Source organism: Drosophila mojavensis, unplaced genomic scaffold (assembly GCF_018153725.1).
Source record: "Drosophila mojavensis isolate 15081-1352.22 unplaced genomic scaffold, ASM1815372v1 contig_80, whole genome shotgun sequence".
Classification (NCBI taxonomy): Eukaryota; Metazoa; Arthropoda; class Insecta; order Diptera; family Drosophilidae; genus Drosophila; species Drosophila mojavensis.
The window spans coordinates 784,317-802,695 of NW_025318906.1; the positions used below are offsets into that span (position 1 = coordinate 784,317).

The 18,379-nt window shown below is 37.7% G+C and overlaps 1 protein-coding gene across 2 annotated transcripts in view; it reads left to right on the forward strand.

Annotated features, from left to right (window-relative positions):
• Positions 1–554: 554 nt before the first annotated feature.
• LOC6578285 (homeobox protein prospero) overlaps positions 555–18,379 on the forward strand; it is a 36,272-nt gene continuing 18,447 nt past the window's right edge. For both annotated transcript variants that reach the window (XM_002004164.4, XM_015163061.3), the window contains exon 1: positions 555–773. The gene's annotated coding sequence lies outside the window, so the exon portion shown is untranslated. The remainder of the gene's footprint in view (positions 774–18,379) is intronic.

Consider the following 18,379-nt stretch of genomic DNA (forward strand, 5'->3'; position numbering starts at 1 on the left):
TATTATGCCTAGGCTTACAGCAGAAGGCAGTAAATAACAACTATCTGCTTGAAGGAAGGCTTGATTTGTGTGAAGAGAAAATCCAAGATAAGCTAAGCGAACGGCCTATGCCTGAGGTACTAGATAGTGCCTCAGCAGAAGTCCCAATAGCTTGAATAAACACTGCAACAGCAGCACACTCACTGTTTAAGCAGGTGCCCAGCGAACTAAGGATGGGCTTTAAAGAAGACAGCTTCAAAACAGCGCAAGAAAAAGCTAAACTGACAACACTAAACCAATTGCAGTCGACGTCGCTGTCGGTGTTGCTGTTGCCGCTGCAGTCAGCACCAGCTGCGCAGCGAGATAACGGCGAGACCCGATGGCCTAGCGCACAAAAGAAGGCAGCAATTTATGAAGATCAGCTGACAGCAGCTTGAAAACGGCTATGCTGACAACACTCAGCAACGTCAACATCGTCGCTGTCGCAGTCACAGCAGCTGCGCAGCGAGCTAACGGCGCGCATTGGCATGAGCCGCAATGGCTCTTGGCTCTTGCGCTGCTGTCTTCAGATTTTCGATTTTCAGTTTCTTTCTGCCAGTCGTTCGCGTCGGTCGATCGGTTTGCCAGTCGCTGCGCGAAAACGAAGCCGAAGACGCAAACGCAGACACGAACAGCAACAGCAACAGCAACAACAATATATTTTTTCGTAACGGGCCTAAGCAAACGCACACGCACAGGCATCGGCAACGCAAGTGCTGCGCGCGGCTGCAGTCGCTCGTGTAAACGAATACAAGGTGCATACAACTAACAAAAACAGCTAAAACAACAACAATAACAACAACTTTAATGTTGTTATCATTTATTTAGGCAATATTTCAGATTTTAATAACTTTGACACAATTTCGTGCAAAACTGTGAAAAATCGTGAAGAAGCTGAGAAAAAGTGCATTAAATTTGCGCGGCGATGAAAGAAGAGAGAGACAAGAAGAAGCAGAAAAAACAACACGAAGCGCAGCAGCAGAAATTGAAAACAAACAGAAAAGAAATTGCATAAGTTTTCGCCTTTTTGGCGCATCTTCATTTATTTTCTCGTTTCTTCAGCTGCTGCTGCCGCTGCTGCCTCTGCTGCTTCTTCTTCTGCTTCTGCTTCTGCAAAGCAGCCAAAAGTTGTTAAAGCTCATTTGTTGAAACAAGTCAAAAATAAAATTCAAAATTATGTTAATCAATTTCTTGTTTGGCAAATTGGATATTTTGATTATTTTTTAGCAACTTTTTTGTTTTTATGTACAAATATTTGAAAATTTATATAATTCGCATTGGCAATTTATCATCTGTGTATGCCTGTGCCGCCCTCTCCTCATTTAACTATTTAGCACAGCTTTTATATCTCCCCGCTCTCTCACTCTGCTCAGTCATTTTTATTGTACAACAGAAATTGTATTGTATAAAAATAAAAAAATAAAATCATAAATAAAAAATAAAAAATTTTAACATATATAAAAAATACCATAATTTTTTTTTACATTGATATTTGAGCCATATAAACTGAAAGTAAACAAATATGTATTATGAAAATAAACAAATTAATTTTTAATTCTTAGCTAGTTTTGTATAGAATCAAATATTGATATAAAATTAATATATATATTTATTTATATTACATATTATGTTTTTCTCTCTCTAATATTTTCCTAATAAATAATTAGAAACAATAAACAAGAAATTAAATTTCTTGTTTTTTTACATTAATTAAATGAATTAATAATTTAGCAGCTTGCTTTCCACCTCCATTCCTGGCTCTCGCTCTCTTTGCAACTGCAACATTTTTATGCAACTGAATTCCCCATTCAAAGTATTTAATTTAATTTTAAAAAGCTTTTTGGCTTTTTACTCCAACGACAAACAACAAAACAAACAAAAGCCAATTAACGTAAACTAATTGCAACAGAAATAGGCAAATTAGTTAAGGGCAGACCTATTCGGCGTATACCCTGTCGTGCATTGTACTAAAAATGGGGTATACACGAATCTATGTAATAGTTATAGTAGAGTAACTAGATCTAAATCTGTCTTCCTCCTGAGTATAAGAGTTTAAGAATAAATTAGAGTGTGTTACAAAAAAATAATTGTATAAGAGTATACTGAATAAGAGTATAAGAGTATACGGATACAGAATAAGTATAAGCAACAGACAACTCTATTACCTTGTCTCTGTACTACTCTATGTGTCCCTTGTGTCCCTCAACACAGCGACATCCGTTCAGCCGGTAGTGCGCACAGGGTATTCCCTAGTCAGTCTTCAGTTAGACTAGACCACTCTTACTTGCTAGCCATAAAATGGTGTCATTAAACAGATACGAAATTAGCATGAATTAGATAAGAGGTCTTAGCATTACGCAAATATAAACCAGGATAAGCCCAGAGAGTGGGACTGTTTAATGAGTCACCATAAAACAGATTCGCGCAGCTTAATTCCTGTGGAATGTCTGTCTGTTTGCTGAAAATTTAAAAACCAAATGATTAATTATATTTATGCATTTATTTAAAATGTCAGACAAGTCAGACGTTGACGCATTTAGCTAATTGCATAAATACCAATTCGAAATAGTTGTTGAGTTTAGTCATTAAAGACAGGTCTACGGATACGTCTGCCTATATAAAGCACACAGAGTTCTCAGCTCTGAACGGAACACGCGCCTCATAAAGTTCAGCTCTGATTTGTGCATAATCCCAGGCCTTTTTCTATCATTTCAACATCATCAAAAGGCCATAACCAGAAATCCAATTCACAAGAAACCAAAACAAAAGGAAGAAGATTTGATAAATGCGAAAGCCACAATTTAGATAAGTTTTTTGTCTGTTTGATTTCGTCATATGTTTCACACATGTTCCACGCTCTCCGCTGTGGGCGTTGGCATTTGAAGGCATCGAAAGTGAGGAAGAGGAAAGTGAGCTGACACGCAACAATAACATATGAAATAGCCCTCGCAACAATATATCTATGGGAATTCTATGAATGAAACGGGAAGTGTGTCAACTCTGGTTGAGTCCATTTAAAAATATATTTATATATATATATATATATATATATATATATATATATACATATATGCATAATAGGCAGTGTGAGCCTTTGTCTTAAATCAAATTGAACACAAAAACCTAAATTTAACTTATCGATTTTTTCTTTAAAATTCCATTTGTCATATGCTTCACACATGTTGCGCTCTTGTTGTAGGCGTCGACTCAAAAGGCAACGTCAGGTTGCACCTAATTCACTGAGCTAATATATCAGGTAGATCTCGCATCTATGCGTCAAAAATACATTTCGCATATGCAAAGCCCGAAATTGGACAAGTTTATAGCGCATCTAATAAATATGTAAAGCAGCCCTCGCATAAAGAATTTACTCATCAAAATATAAATTCGAATCTATATCAACTCAAATTGTAAATATTGCTAAGATAGAAAGAGTTCTTTAAGTGGTTTAGTAATATGCATACATAACTTTTCACACAGCCCTCGCTTATTATACAAATTTACTAATAATACTATTTAAGGACTATACTATATATAGGATTTTGCCTAAATATAGTAACTGTCTATCTTTCAATATTTATAGCAACTTCTGAAATAGCCCTCGCAGTCACATTTTTCGTTGTTGTTTTTGTTGTTGTTGCTATTGTCTCTAACACCCTCAACTCTTGTAAAATTAGCAATTGTGGTTGCAAATTGCGGTTGTGCGGCGGTTGGCTGTGGTTGCGTCTGGCTGCTGTTTGCAGTTCGTCAATATTTCAATATTGCGAGTCTTTCAAATTGGCAAATTGGTTTAACACATTCCAATTGAACTGCAGCCGCATAATTAATTCACAGATTTGATCATTTGCAATATAATAATCACATAATCACGTTTGACACTTGGACGACTCCCACAATAATTCGATTGCAAATATATTTAAGCTCTCTGTCTATATATAGCCTCGGCATAGAGATGCGTCAGATGGCGTCAGCTGTTTATAAATATATATTAAATATATAGAAAACAATCAAGAGAGTTGTGGAGAGTTATGGGTGTGCTCGACTAGCAGATACCCCACACGACTACGACTCTTATACATAGCACACAGGCGAAGTCTTATACTCGAATACGTGATCCTAAGACTCGGAGACTCTGGTACTCTATATACTAAAGTAACAAAACGAGAAAAATCTCATCGGAAAGGCACTTGTATGTAAACTGTTCAATTCTCACATGGGCAGACCGAACTCGCGCCCAATACTCTCTTATACTCGTACGTTATCATACGATCAGACCCAAGGGCCCGAATCTACCAGACACTCGAAGGCATCAAGATATACTCAACGATTGACGCTTACACTCTTATAGTCCTATACAGACTTAGATATAGAGACTTACAGACAGAGCTCGATCTGTTCGACTCTTGATCCTAAAATTCGTATACCGACAGATCTACTCGACCTAAAACGCTTCTACTCTTATACTCTCTTAGTATCTCTCGAGAGTATCGAAATATTTATTTCTATTCATAAAACTTGAGCACATTATGAAGAAATTCAGCGGATTCAAGTTGAAATTGTGACGTCACTTGTGGCCATTGAACAAAATCAATTAATTAGCTAATAAACGAGGCTCGCATGCAGCGACTTGAATATGGAAACATTGGAAAGGGGGAGCAGAGGGGGATTGGATGGGAGTAACACAATGCCAAATAAAAACGAAGAAGCAGAAGGAGAAACAATGCCAGCACGAAATTTGTTGCACTGTTAAAATGCTTAAAATGCATTGCGCGTATTTGTTGCATGTTTAATTTATATTGTATTTTTAAACAGTAAACTCTGCTTAATTTGAACAGCTGATGGCGCGAAAAACCAGCTAGCAACTAAAATATAGGTGAAATAAACAGCACTGAAAGTAAACATCAGCCAGTTGAACTCATTTTACAAGAGTTGCAGCCATTAAATTCCCAACTGGTTACAGTTTGGCAAGCGTAACAGGGCGAAGACAAGAGAGGAGTAGATGATAGTAAAGTCAGCTTATGCTAGAACCGGGAAGTTCTCGGAATAACTAAACAAAAAATCTGTCCACTTTTTATGCATTTAGACTTGCTAATTGATGATTTTATGTCATATTACGATGTGTCTAAAATACATACGGGGTATATATAGACTCTATGAGTATCGACATATTATATAAGATTGTTTAAATAAGGCAGACTTTACTGTATTGGCTGTAGCTGTAGCCAATAATTTAAAATGCCGTCTGGCTCTTCAGCTGATATCAGATTGTATAAATATATCTTTAGCATATCTTTATCTCACATATACATATACACACACATTTATATGCCTTACAAATAATTCAGTTCTTAAACACAATTATTTGGAAGCTTTTGTATTGGAATTCGCAGACCGCTTTAAATAAGTGAAAGGGTCGTCGAACCGGAATTCGTAAAAAAAAAATAATAATAATAATAATCAAAACAACAAAAAATTTAAATACTTAAATCTAAAAGTCAACCAAAAAACGAAACAAACATCTAAAAAAAACAAGTAAGAAAGCTCTAGTCGAGACTGCTCGACTACGAGATCCCCTGAACCCTTGGAGCAATAGATATTTCAATACTTTTTCGCGACTTTCAGCTTACACAAGAAACACGCACACACACACACACGCACGTACGCAAACACAGGCATACATACACACACACGCATACAGACACACATACACACACACACGCATACATACACAACAACATACACACACACACACACATACACACACACATACACAAACACATACACACACAAGCAACCATGCATAAACACGCATGGGCTGCAGTGTGCGCTTACTATGAGAACTTAATTGTTTAATAACTTTTTTTTATGGACGTACGATCTTCATGAAACTTTTAGATTATGATTATAACATGAATATGCATGTACTTGCCAAAGCACAAGTCTCTAGTATTTGAAATACGCTTTTTACAAAAGTGAGGGTGAGGGGGGTGAATTTAGAGGTGGGGGGTAAATTTTAACAAAAACCGAAATTGTATAAATTGCATATAAGCATACATTAAAAATTTGGAGACTCTAGCAATAAAGGTGTAGAAGATATAATTTTATAACTGGGTTTCGATAAGGGTTTTTATCGATAAAAAAATATCGAGATGAGTTATCGATTTTTAATGATAAACTTGATATGCGCGCTGTAATTACGGACATTTTAAAAAAAATTTGAAGTCTCTAGCTCTTATATCTTCTGAAATCGACGCGTTCATACATACGGACAGACGGACAGACGGACAGACGGACAGACAGACGGACAGGGCCAAATCAACTCAGCTCGTCACCCTGATCAAGAATATATATACTTTGTGGGGTCTGCCACGCCTCCTTCTCCCTGTTACATACATTTCAACAAAACCATTATACCCTGATTTCCCATTGAAAATGGGTTCAGGGTATAAAAAAAAAGCAAAGACAAAACAAACTGATAAGCAACAAGTAAGAAGACTCTAGTCGAGACTGCTCGACTAGGAGATACCCTGAACCCTCTAATCTGATATTCTAATCAGTCTGCACTTCTTTTCGACACACATACATACACACACACGTATTATAATGCGCTCTGCTAACTGCGCTTGGGCTGCGCTGTAGTGTAGTAACATTATAAGAATTTATTTGTTGAATAATTTAATTTCTATACATACAATCTTAATGAAAGTTTCAGGGCGTAATTATGTGGTGAAAATGTATGTACATTCCAAAGCACATGTCTCTAGTACTTGAAATACGCTTTTTACAAAGGTGATGGTGAGGGGGTGAATATAGGGGTGGGGGGTAAATTACAACAAAAATCGAAATTATATAAAATACATATAAGTCTACATTTAAAATTTGCAAGCTCTAGCTCTAAAGGTATAGGAGATATAATTAAATAACTAGCTTTCGATAAGGTTTTTGATCGATAATAAAATATCGGGAGTAGTTATCGATATATAAAGAAAAACTTGATATGCGCGTGATATACACGGACCTAGGAAAAAAAATTTCAAGTCTCTAGCTCTTATATCTTCTGAAATCGACGCGTTCATACATACGGACGGACGGACGGACGGACGGACGGACGGACGGACGGACAGACAGACGGACAGGGCCAAATCGACTAAGCTCGTCGCCCTGATCAAGAATATATATACTTTGTGGGGTCTGCCACGCCTCCTTCTGCCTGTTACATACTTTTAACAAAACCATTATACCCTGATTTCCCATTTTCAATGGGTTCAGGGTATAAAAAGAATGAAAGAAGAAGCAGAGAGACAAAAAGAAACACGTTTCATGCCAAAACTAAGTATTAAATGGTATTTTGTATACTATATATAAGACATATATCTGAACTGAATGCAAGATGCGAACACAAACGAACAAAAGTGAACTCAAAACGATGCCAAGAATTTGTAGGCCTACGCGACTGCCCAATACTCTTTCGAATTTTAAGATATTGAAAAAATCATTGAAGTTTCCATAATCCGAAACTGCAGTTAGATTCCAAGATTCAACAAGTTATTGATATTTACCACAACAGAATGCATAATATATGGACATAGTAACGGCCGATTAGCCACACCCCTTAACTCTTTAATTCGATATCGTAAATTTCATAGCTTATTTCACAAACCTATATACCCGCTCCTCCATAGATTTGAGCAGGCATCAGCTGTGGCACTTCATCATTCAAATATTTGATTGGTTTTATTATGGTTTGTAAGCCATATAAATTATAATATGTCAAGCTAATTATAATACCGACGCTTAAACTAGTTTTTCCAATTTAAGTTCTGCTCTTTGCATTCATGTATTTATTTTGAAAAAGTTTAAATATTTGCTTATGGCAACTGCTTGACAAATGGCGGACTTAATAGCATTTTATGTTACTTAATTATAGAAGATATGGAATATGGTAAATATACTGGATCTATATACATATATAGATAAACTAATAGACAGATAGAGATAGTTTAACTATTAAACAATCAAATTGTAGACGCGTGTGCCTAAACTAATTAGCTCCCAAAAGACAGACTGAAGTTATCTATATATATGCATAAGTATATGCATCATATATCATCTATATATATGTCCATTAATTGAATTACCATTTGTCAGGCTGCTGCCAGTAGAAGGGGACACTCATCTTGACATCGATATATCAACTTTCAATTGATTTAAACGATGTTTAATTGTTCAGAGTCGAGCACAATGCCCCATTCAGAGTTAGACTTGAACCAGAAACCCACAATATGATAATACCCATGGCGAATCAAGCTAATTTCCAACATATAAAGCAAAAAACAAACACAGTCGGCCCATTAAACCAGTTATCGAACAAAACCGAGACATTAGCATGTTGACAACCAACCTAAAAGGCACAACCAATCATAATGTAAATATACAACTCTTTAACTATGTATGTGTGTGTGTGTGCAGTATCAATAGAGTTTAGAGACAATGCGAAGACAAAACACAAGAAATGCAGCACTCAAAGTGGATTATTACATGTAAATGGAGGGAAACAATGGAAGAGACTACTAATCGTATACCCTGTACAGCTAAGTAGAGGAATTTTCGAATATGCAATGCAAAAACTGAATACAAATACAAACGAACTGAGAAACTTTACCTGGATTAATACTACATTTAACAGAGTATTTAAAAGCCCAGTTTACAGGGTATTCCTATAGTTAATAAAATAAAACAATGCGTAGCTCATTTGACAGGCTATTTATAATGAGAAGATACCCTGTAAGGTTAGATGTTCAAAGGGGAAAACTAGACCAGATATAGATCAAAACAGTTCACTTAAAGCATTCAGCACTACTTCATCAATAATAAATTTTTGCAGTGCGAATATACCCGTTTTGGACAAACTGGGAATACCTTGTAATTATCATGCCAAATGTAAACATGAGGCTCATTGTGCAAGCCGTATATAGCCGTTTCACACAGACAATGAACGACCCTTAAATGGACCCTAAGTGGACTGGCTGACGCCCCTTTAGTGGAATATGATATCAATATTTTGAAATACAAATGTAACTGAAACAAACGTTTCACTAATTGGCAGCTGAAAAGCGTTAATAATTAACTTGCGAAAGATATGAAGCTAAATTGTTATATATATTATATATATTGTATAGATATATATGTAATATCTATTTGCTTTTATTACAAATTAAAAATTAACGCGGATTTCCGGCCGGCTTCGTTTGCATTGCCAACTCGTTTCTTAGCCAACTTTGGTTATCCCTCTTTCCATTACACAATTCTTTCAAGTTCATCAAATTTCCACCTGTTGCTACCAGCTTTCTGATTCTCTCTCTTTCCCTCTTTCTCTCTGTTGAAACTAACTGTTGAGGTCTTTGGGCTCTGCAACTGATGAAAACGAAACCAAAATCAAATGTCAAATGTGAGCAGATGTCGATGTCGATGTCTTGTTGATGTCTCTATATATGTGTGTGTGTGTATGTGTGTGTGTGTTTGTGTGGCGTCGTTGACTTTGACTACTGTTATTGACCTTGGTCTTTGAACGATACCAGCAGCAACAAAAAGAAATATGCATATACTCGAGACATTTGGAGCACTTCCAGCATCCATAGAAATATATTTCAACTAATAAAACAACACAAACAGAAAATAATAAAAACAATAAAATTATAGAAAAACTTATCAGAAGTATTTGGTTGTTTTGTTTTGCTCTGTGCTTTGTTATTTCTCTGTCTGTCTCACACACGCTCTTTCATCGAATTTACAATGTCAAGGGGTTCTTCTTCTTCTTCGTCTTTGTCTGTGGTTTTGGGTCTTTGGTCTGTGCCTCTTCATAAAGGGCGCTTCCATGATCTCAACAATTTCAAGTTTACATTTCGTATTCTTTTTATTATTTTAAAGGTGCAGTTAAGGGCATATTAGGCCATCTAATTCAAGTGTTCTGTGGTCTCTTTTCTTGTCTTAAATTAATCAACATTTTACAATTAGCGCCTTGAGAGGCCCAACTATCTCTTTCGCATTCTATCTATCTTAGTCTCCCTCCCTCTGGCATTGCCTTTCCATATCATTTTATATGATTATCGAACTTTATAGAAAGCCAGAATAACATTTAGATTACTACAGTTCTCATATATCTCTGACTCTCCCTCTTTCCTTTCCACCATTTCACTATCCATATCTCTCTCTTTCAATTTCTGCCTTTTTCATTCTCTTATCCCTTTTTATATTGATTACACTCTTCCAATATTCTTAACTTTGCTTCTGAATCATCTTTCTATGCAATTCTCATGCTTTTTCATAAGTGTTACGTAATATCTGCTAGTCAGTCAATGTCAGCTGAAGAGCATTCTCTTCATACTTTGTTATTAATACATTTATGTGTTTTTTTCGCTTTGGGATTATGATTATAAATAGATATTTAGACAATTGATGGGCCGCAAATGTTTACAATTGGCTTGAATTGGATTGTAGGAAAAACTTTTGGATGGGCTAATTGAAAAAACCGAGAATCTTCAAGAATGCTTGAAAAACATAATCGAAATTCCATAGAACTGCCTAGCACAGAGTTTCAGTTGCCTAATCGTAACGCCGGAATCATTAAACAGAATCTTCATGGCATAGAATCTCTTCTCAATCCAAATTAAAAGGGCAAAGATCTCTGTTTAAGATCAAAACTTTTGATGTTTCACACAGCTTTTGACATTTAGCAAAGTGTGACTTGATCGAATGCAAATAAAACATGATTTACAACGATAGTTCACGATTTTCTCATTAATTCCTAAAATATTTCTATATATATCTGTAAATAACTAGCTTCAGGCCCTTAAAATATCGCTTATTACTATAATCATTTGATTGGTTTACGCTCGATCATAAAAGACGCGGCCACCGACTAAAATAAGTTGTAAAATTTAACGAGCTTTATTTTTTATGAAGTGCTGGTTATAAATATGGCCAACAAGCCAACCGGGCCAACTGGAGGCTGTTCCAATCAAGTAAGACCCGACCAATAAATCGCAGCCATCAGACAGCGGACGGCAAACAGCAGCTAACAGCAGTGGAGTCACTGTCGAAGCTTATGTAAATAGCCCCAAGAAGGGGGGTGTATAATTGTATGTGTCTATGCGTGTGTGTGTGTGTCTGTAGTTGCAGTTATCAGCATGGAGCCAAAAGCTATGTAGAACCATGAACAATTATGCAGATGGAGCCAGAAAATTATGCAAAGCTCTAGTCAAAGCAGTAGCAAAAGTAGTCGAAACCTTGCCCTTGATAGGCGACTGGGCGACTGGGCGACTGACCAGCCTTACCAAACTAATTATGTAACGACTGCTTAATGCTCGTCCAGCTACGTTTGCTGAGGATATCAAAAGTTTATTTTAAATGGAGATGTCGATGTAGAATATATGGAAGAGAAGACATACGTACGGGAAGGGATATCTCGATATAGAAGACATTTATATGTACCAAAGATATCTTATACTATATAGGAACATGATATAGTTCTCTCATTTATAATGCCGCTACGTAAGACTAGAAGTAGGGAGAGTATCGTTACGCCTATATACATATTAAATTGGCAGCCTCTAACTTCAATAACAACTCGTAGGCAAACTAAAATACCCAGTTTACACGCACTGCACGAGCATAACAAAGAGCTGTCAAAATTTGTGGGCTTTAGACGAGAGATTGTCTTGATTTGAAGAACGATGCGCCTCCAACAATCTAAATTAACCTTGCGGCTTCAACTGGCCATCAAGACGACAGAAGCCTAAGCAAATAGAATGGCCAGACATTGAATGACACACACACACAGAGATATATTTATACATATACATATATTTGATAAGTCTCTGTTGCTAATTAGATCTGCATTTGCATTCACTTCAGTCGCTTTAAATTTCCAATTTAAAAACGCAACTTGATTTAGTTTTCTCCATCATCTCTGAATGACTTTCACGCCTTTTTTTTTTTTTTTTTTGACAGACTTACCTGTTTATCCTCTCAGGTAAAAGCTGGCAAAGCTGCTCTCAAAAGCCAAATTGCAACCTTTACAAAAAATGTATATCCTCTTCATGGTCCACATATAAAAGAGGCATTAGGCGACATGAAAATGGAGACTCAATTTCATTCATAAAAATTATTTGCTTACCAGGCAAAGCCAGAGCAGCTTAGCTACAGCTACAGCTACAGATACACATACACTCACACAGACACAGACAGCTACAGTTAGATGTACAGCTGCTGTTACATCTCTCAGTTACATGTGTTGAGAGTAACAAGTGCAGCCAGAGCTACATTTCGTAGCACGCTTGAGTTCAGATTATGAAAAAAATGAAGGACCTGCAGTTGGCCTAGAGCGTTGTTATGCTCGCTCAGTAAGTGAGAGAATGAGGGTATATTAGTTGAATTAAAATTGGAGCTCCATTGAATAGAAAGGCAGAGAGAGAGAGAGAGAGAGTAAGACAGAGAGATAGAGATACAGGTAGAAATAGATAATGCGCAGGAGTGATAGATGAAAGAGGAAGGTAGACTCTATCTACAATTATGATACAGAGTGAACGTGAGAAATGGAGAGACAGAGGTTTAGAAAGAGAGAACAGATAAATAGAGATAAGGAGAAGGAGAAAACAGAAAAAATAAAAAAAAAGAGAGAGGTACTTAGACATAGAGAGAGAAAGAGAGGAAGATTTCTTATAGTTTACTCCTGAATGTAGTTCCTAACTGCACAGCTCCTTTGCAGATTCTTTCCCATTACGAGTCATCATTCTCATTATTCTCTCCTTTTAAACCGTACTCGAGCATCACGCAGTCAGTCATACCCCATTCGTAGCGTGTTCTCACTTGCTGTAGCTGGCCAAGTGCCACTAAGGTACACGAGGACATAAATGTGGGCTTGTTGCTGGCTAGATATTTTTTCGAGCTCTCATGAATGTGTGTGTGTTGCCTGTGTGTTTCTGTGTGTGTGTGTGGTGTATAAGTTGTGTAAGTGCCACTTGTGGCATGTTTTTGTCGTCACAATTGTGAACCAGCCACAATTTGGGCCAAGTTAAGGAAAAATCTAGTTGCACTCGGAGAAAAGCTGGCACACAATCGTTTGTGATTCTGTTTTGTAAAGAAAAACGTTTGTTTTTCCACTAAAAGAAAAACCACTCGAATTGAAAAGCCGCCCGATTTTATATGTTTTTATTCCGTTTTCATTCATAGAAAATCGAGAGAGGTAAACCGGCTTTTCGCACAGCAAAAACGATGCAATTAGGCGTATAAAAAGCGTCCACCGGGCCTGCAATTAGCATTAACCCACTCTAACTTTTCATCAGACACAAACACACACACTTACACACAGGCATAGACTTGTGCTTATTCACAATAATATGGCATTAGCTGGGTTCAGGCACATTAATTGCAAAACGCCCGACGCTTTTGTCGCAACTGTTTTTTGTTGTTTTTTATTGTTTTGTGCCCCTATTGCAAAATGTCTCTTTGGCTGCGACTAATTAAAGGTTTTGTGTGGCCATCAAGCTCAACAGTTGCAAACACCTCAATGACAAGCTGCAGCGCGCACTGCCCCGCACCCACCTCCCACCTCTCACCCGCCTCGTGGGTGCAACGAGCTGTAAAGCTGCCAGCGATGCCCACTTCAATAGCCAAATGCGGCGAATCATAAGCATTTGGCTCTTCATTAAGCTAACTTTATTATAAATTAAAATTACCTGCAAACCGTTGCGAATGGGTATACTGGTTTTGTCAAGCCTTATGTAACAGAGCTTACTATACGCACTTGCGTAGATAAGCGCAACTACTTTTGTCTGTGTCAATCTCGCCAAGAACAGAAACTTGATATATGTATATAGGAATCTCATAGATCCCCATAAACTTTTGAATTCTTGCATATACTGACAATATGGATCGTTAAGACCTATCTAATATATCTCATGGGCATATATCTATACACATATATCTTCACATTTAGCCAATATGCGTTGCATAATTTGAAAACTCTTCTTTGACCTTTTCATGAAAATAAAAATGTGTTTTCAGTTGCTTTTTTTTTTGCGCGGTTTCATTTAGCCCGGTTTTTCGCTCCCTCTCTCTCTCTGTCTCCCTCTATTTTTGCCTCATCTTTGGGCGGCTTGCAACGTTTGAAATGCTTGCAACAATTGTTGTGCCACAGCTGCAACAACAGCAACGACCACAAGTGCCACATGCCACCTGGATAGCTTATTGTCTATGCAATTGAATCGCAGCCTACTTTGCCTTTACCACATATGTGGCAAATGCAAAATTATATGCCATAGTGGTTCCCGAGTTGAAGCAGAAGAAATGTAGAAGCTGGTTAATGGTAGGGAAAATGAGAGCACAGTAGGCAAGTCCTATACTGTTCCCAAATGGACCTCTATATAAATATTAGTAAGCTCAAAAATCAATCTGCTTTATTCTGGATAGCGTAGTATATACATATAATATCGTATCGTATGTCATATCGTATATACGAATAAGCTTAATGTGAGGACTGTATTATTGTTTAATTGTAACTTCTCAAACTAATCTCAATTCAATTCTGTGTTCAGAAGAATTAAGGTAATGCAAGACATACACTATATAAATATAAACATATAAACATTATCTAAGACTAGACTATGTCACAGTCCATATTCTAGCAGAAGCAAGAACCCAACTTGAACTACTCTACACAGTCTAAAAAAGTGTTTTTGTTTTCTCTACTCATTTGTTTCATTTTGTCCCACTGTGCTGTCTTTGCTGCACTCTTAGATCTTAGTTTTTGCCGCTGTTGCTGTTGCTGTAGTTTTTGTTGTAGCTAGCGTTTGCGACATCATTTTGCAATGTTGCCACTGTGTAAAGCAGATAAAGATAAAGATGCAAACATATAACTATTGTTGTGGTTGTTGTTGTTTCGTTTCAAGTTGTTTTATTTGCCATTGATTCGTATGTAGATTTAGCTTTGTTTGTTTAACAAGTTGACAAAGTTCGCCGCCTAAGTCTTTTGTTTTAGACAGTTTATACAGCGCTTCCCGATCATCTCAATGCATGTCAAATAAAAGTCAAGGCGAAGCAGCAGAAGAAGAGGAGGAAGAGGAAGAGCCAGACAAAGAGTCAACCCATTCGCTTGTTACTTATTATGGAGGGTAGACTCTAGTTTTGACTGATGTCTCTCTCTCTCTCTCTCTCTCTCTGTTTGCCTAGCAATTGACTCATCAGCCAGTTCGACTGGGCATATCAAAAAGTTTGCCGCAGGCAATTCGACAGAGCCTCATGAATTGATCTATAAATAACAAGAAGTAAGAGTGATTCTGTGGGAGGTGAATGACTAGAAGATACTCTGTACTCGATAGCCAAAACTGAGCTCTGATTATGCTCAAAGAGCAAAAGCATGAAATCGATATTTATCGATTGTTATGAGAAGAGATAACTTATCGGAAACGCCATTTTCAATCTAAGCTGTGTTTAGTATATAAGAATGCCAAGCCTCTCGATTTTATACTTCTCAAGATCGCTGAGCTTATACAGAGTGATATGGACTAAAATATCCGCCATTTACACCTATTTTGTATTGGTTTGCAGGGTATTATCACGTCTTGTTTAACTATCTATGTAGAGTGCTCTGTGCGCTTTGAGTGGCTGCTGCCTTAATTGTTGAAAATAAAACAATAAATAGAATTGGACATAAATTTTGGCATCGAAGCATTTGGCCAACCATCCACACCAACTCCTCTACATCTACATCGCTCTATATATAGATATCGCTTGAGCTTCAGCTTGAGCTCTCTGCAAATTTATGCAATATTTGCATATATTTCTTCTTCTTCTTTTTTGCTCAGCTCGTGAATTGATTTTATTATTTCGCGAGGTTAAGGAACTGACTTTTTATGTATGTACGTATTCACATATGGACTGCTCGCACTGCCTATCATTAAACCGCCTTCAAATGAAGATTGATGCGACTCTCCCTTGGCCAAGTCCAAGTCCAACTCCAAGTTTGAACTTGATGACCAAGCCTGAATGTGTCTTTCAAGCAGAGACTCGCTGTTCCCATTCGTTGGTCTACGGTCACAACGGAAGTCGCTTTGAATACTCTAACAAAGGGCATTCATAATTTGACAATCGATGAAAAGGTCGAAAATGAAGGCTATTGAAATATGATATTAATATTGATCTCTGATGTCATAAACTAAAATCCGTCAAAGACTTTACAATTGACAATATATATCATATATACGATAGAGGAAGTTAAGCCCGATGGCTCGACATCTGTTTACTCTTTAATATTTTCCGTTTACTCAAAGACCAGCAAAAGATAATTTAGCTAAACGATCTGACCAAATGCAAATTCTTTTCAAAATTTGATATTGAAATCCCATAATAACGATTTCAATAGATCTATAGCTCCATAGCCTCGATCTACATCACATCTGCTTACTACTGAAGAATACTAATTCTGCCATAGTGCCTTCTCGATCTGCAGCTAATATGAGTTACATTCCCTTCATTTAGATGAAGCTCGCCTCAGAAAACTGTAGAGGGTATTTGAACCTTAGCGCTATCAAGATCAAATTTCTTTTGCTGTTCAGCATTTGCTGTAACTTTGAGTTGTCAACACTCCACAGAGAACTAGAGACAAAAAGCAAAAGCACAAAGACTCGACTCTCGACTGTGTTGGCCGTGGCACAAATGTGCATCGGCGATGCCACCGTCATATGGTAAGCAAGTGATGATTAATACGCAGTTCGCAGTTCGCAATTCTCCATTCGCAGTTATTGCTGTCATTAAGTGTGTTTGGCTCCAGCTGACACAGAAAGCGCAATCGAAGCGAGGCATTAGACACAAAAAAGTCACAAAGCAATTGCCATTTGTGGGCCACAATATGCCGATGAAGGGCAACAACAGAATCGAGTTGAGTTGAGAAAGTTCTTCGATTGCCAAAGCTATATGTCCGATGTATGATTAGACATACTTATATAAACGACATGCACACAAATTAATGAAATATCTTGCTTCCTATTCAAATGTCAAGTGCATCATTTAAATCGAGCATTAATTTGGGAAATCAATTCCAGAGTCTGCTTTTCTTGTCTTCTGTTTCATTCTATTCTCTCGTATGCTCATTTTTTCATTTCTCAACTCTCAACTCTCATGTTTTGTTCTTTTCTTTTCTAACTCCTCTTTGCTCTTTGCTCCTTTATTCTCCTTTCATCTCCTTACCTTTTAATCATCTGCTCTTGTTCTGTTCTTCGCCCATTATCTTCCTCTCTCTCTCTCTTTTCTATTTTTCTTCACTGATCTCTTCGTTTTCATCAACTCTTCTCTCTTCTCCTCTTCTCGGCTCTCCCTTCTGTCTTATTCATTCTTTCACTTCTTCTCCCTTCCCTACTTTTCCTTTCTCTATCAACTCTTCTTTCTAACTTCCCCTCTTTCCCCTCTCCTCTTCTCTTCTACGTTTCCCTGGTCTACACTTCTCTTCACCTTTCCATCCTCACTCCTTATCTACTCCACCCTGATGTCTCTTCCGTATTTTCTCCTTTATGTCTTCATAATTGAAGACTATCGCATAACACTTCAGCATGCAATAGAATCGTGTAGTTGAGACTTTTCCCACTTTGCTCTTTGACTGGCAAACAAATTTGTTAACTCGCTGATTACCACACGACTCCCTTGCAGAGACCCCAACTCCTCCTCCTCCTCCTCTGCCTCCTGCTCTGCCACTTGACTCACCTGCTGCTGCTGCTGACAAATGATGAAGCTGTCAGCGTGGCTGTCTGCATTACGTAGCACCCACTTCACACACACGTACACACCTACATGGCATGTGCATGTGTGCAAATCTAACTGTCTATCATATGAGAGAGGCCAAACGGCCCATCAGTCCAGGCAGATGCTGCAGCAGAGGCAGGGGCAGGGGCAGGGGCTGGCGCAGGTACGGACAGGGCGACTTTTACATAAATCGCCAGCACTCGTGTCTAGTGAATTTTCAATTTTCAATTTTGCATTTTGCATTTTCCATTTTGAAAATGTTCAAAAATGTTCAATTTTCATGCCGGAATATTATGCCAGCTCACCGTGGGTCAGTCGCATCCACTGCAGTCGCTTATTAACCGAACAATTTGCAAGCCTGGCCATAAATCTCAACGTGGCAGCGCATTATGCAATACGAAACGGGGGGAGGAGCGACGGCAGGCGGGGCGAGCGTAGACAAACCTTTATTGAGGGCAAGTGCTAATTAATGCAACAGCACGCAGCATGCAGCATACTGCCACTGCCACTGCAACTGCAAGTGCAACTGCTTATCAGGCAAAATATGCGATTTGGCTACACATTTGAA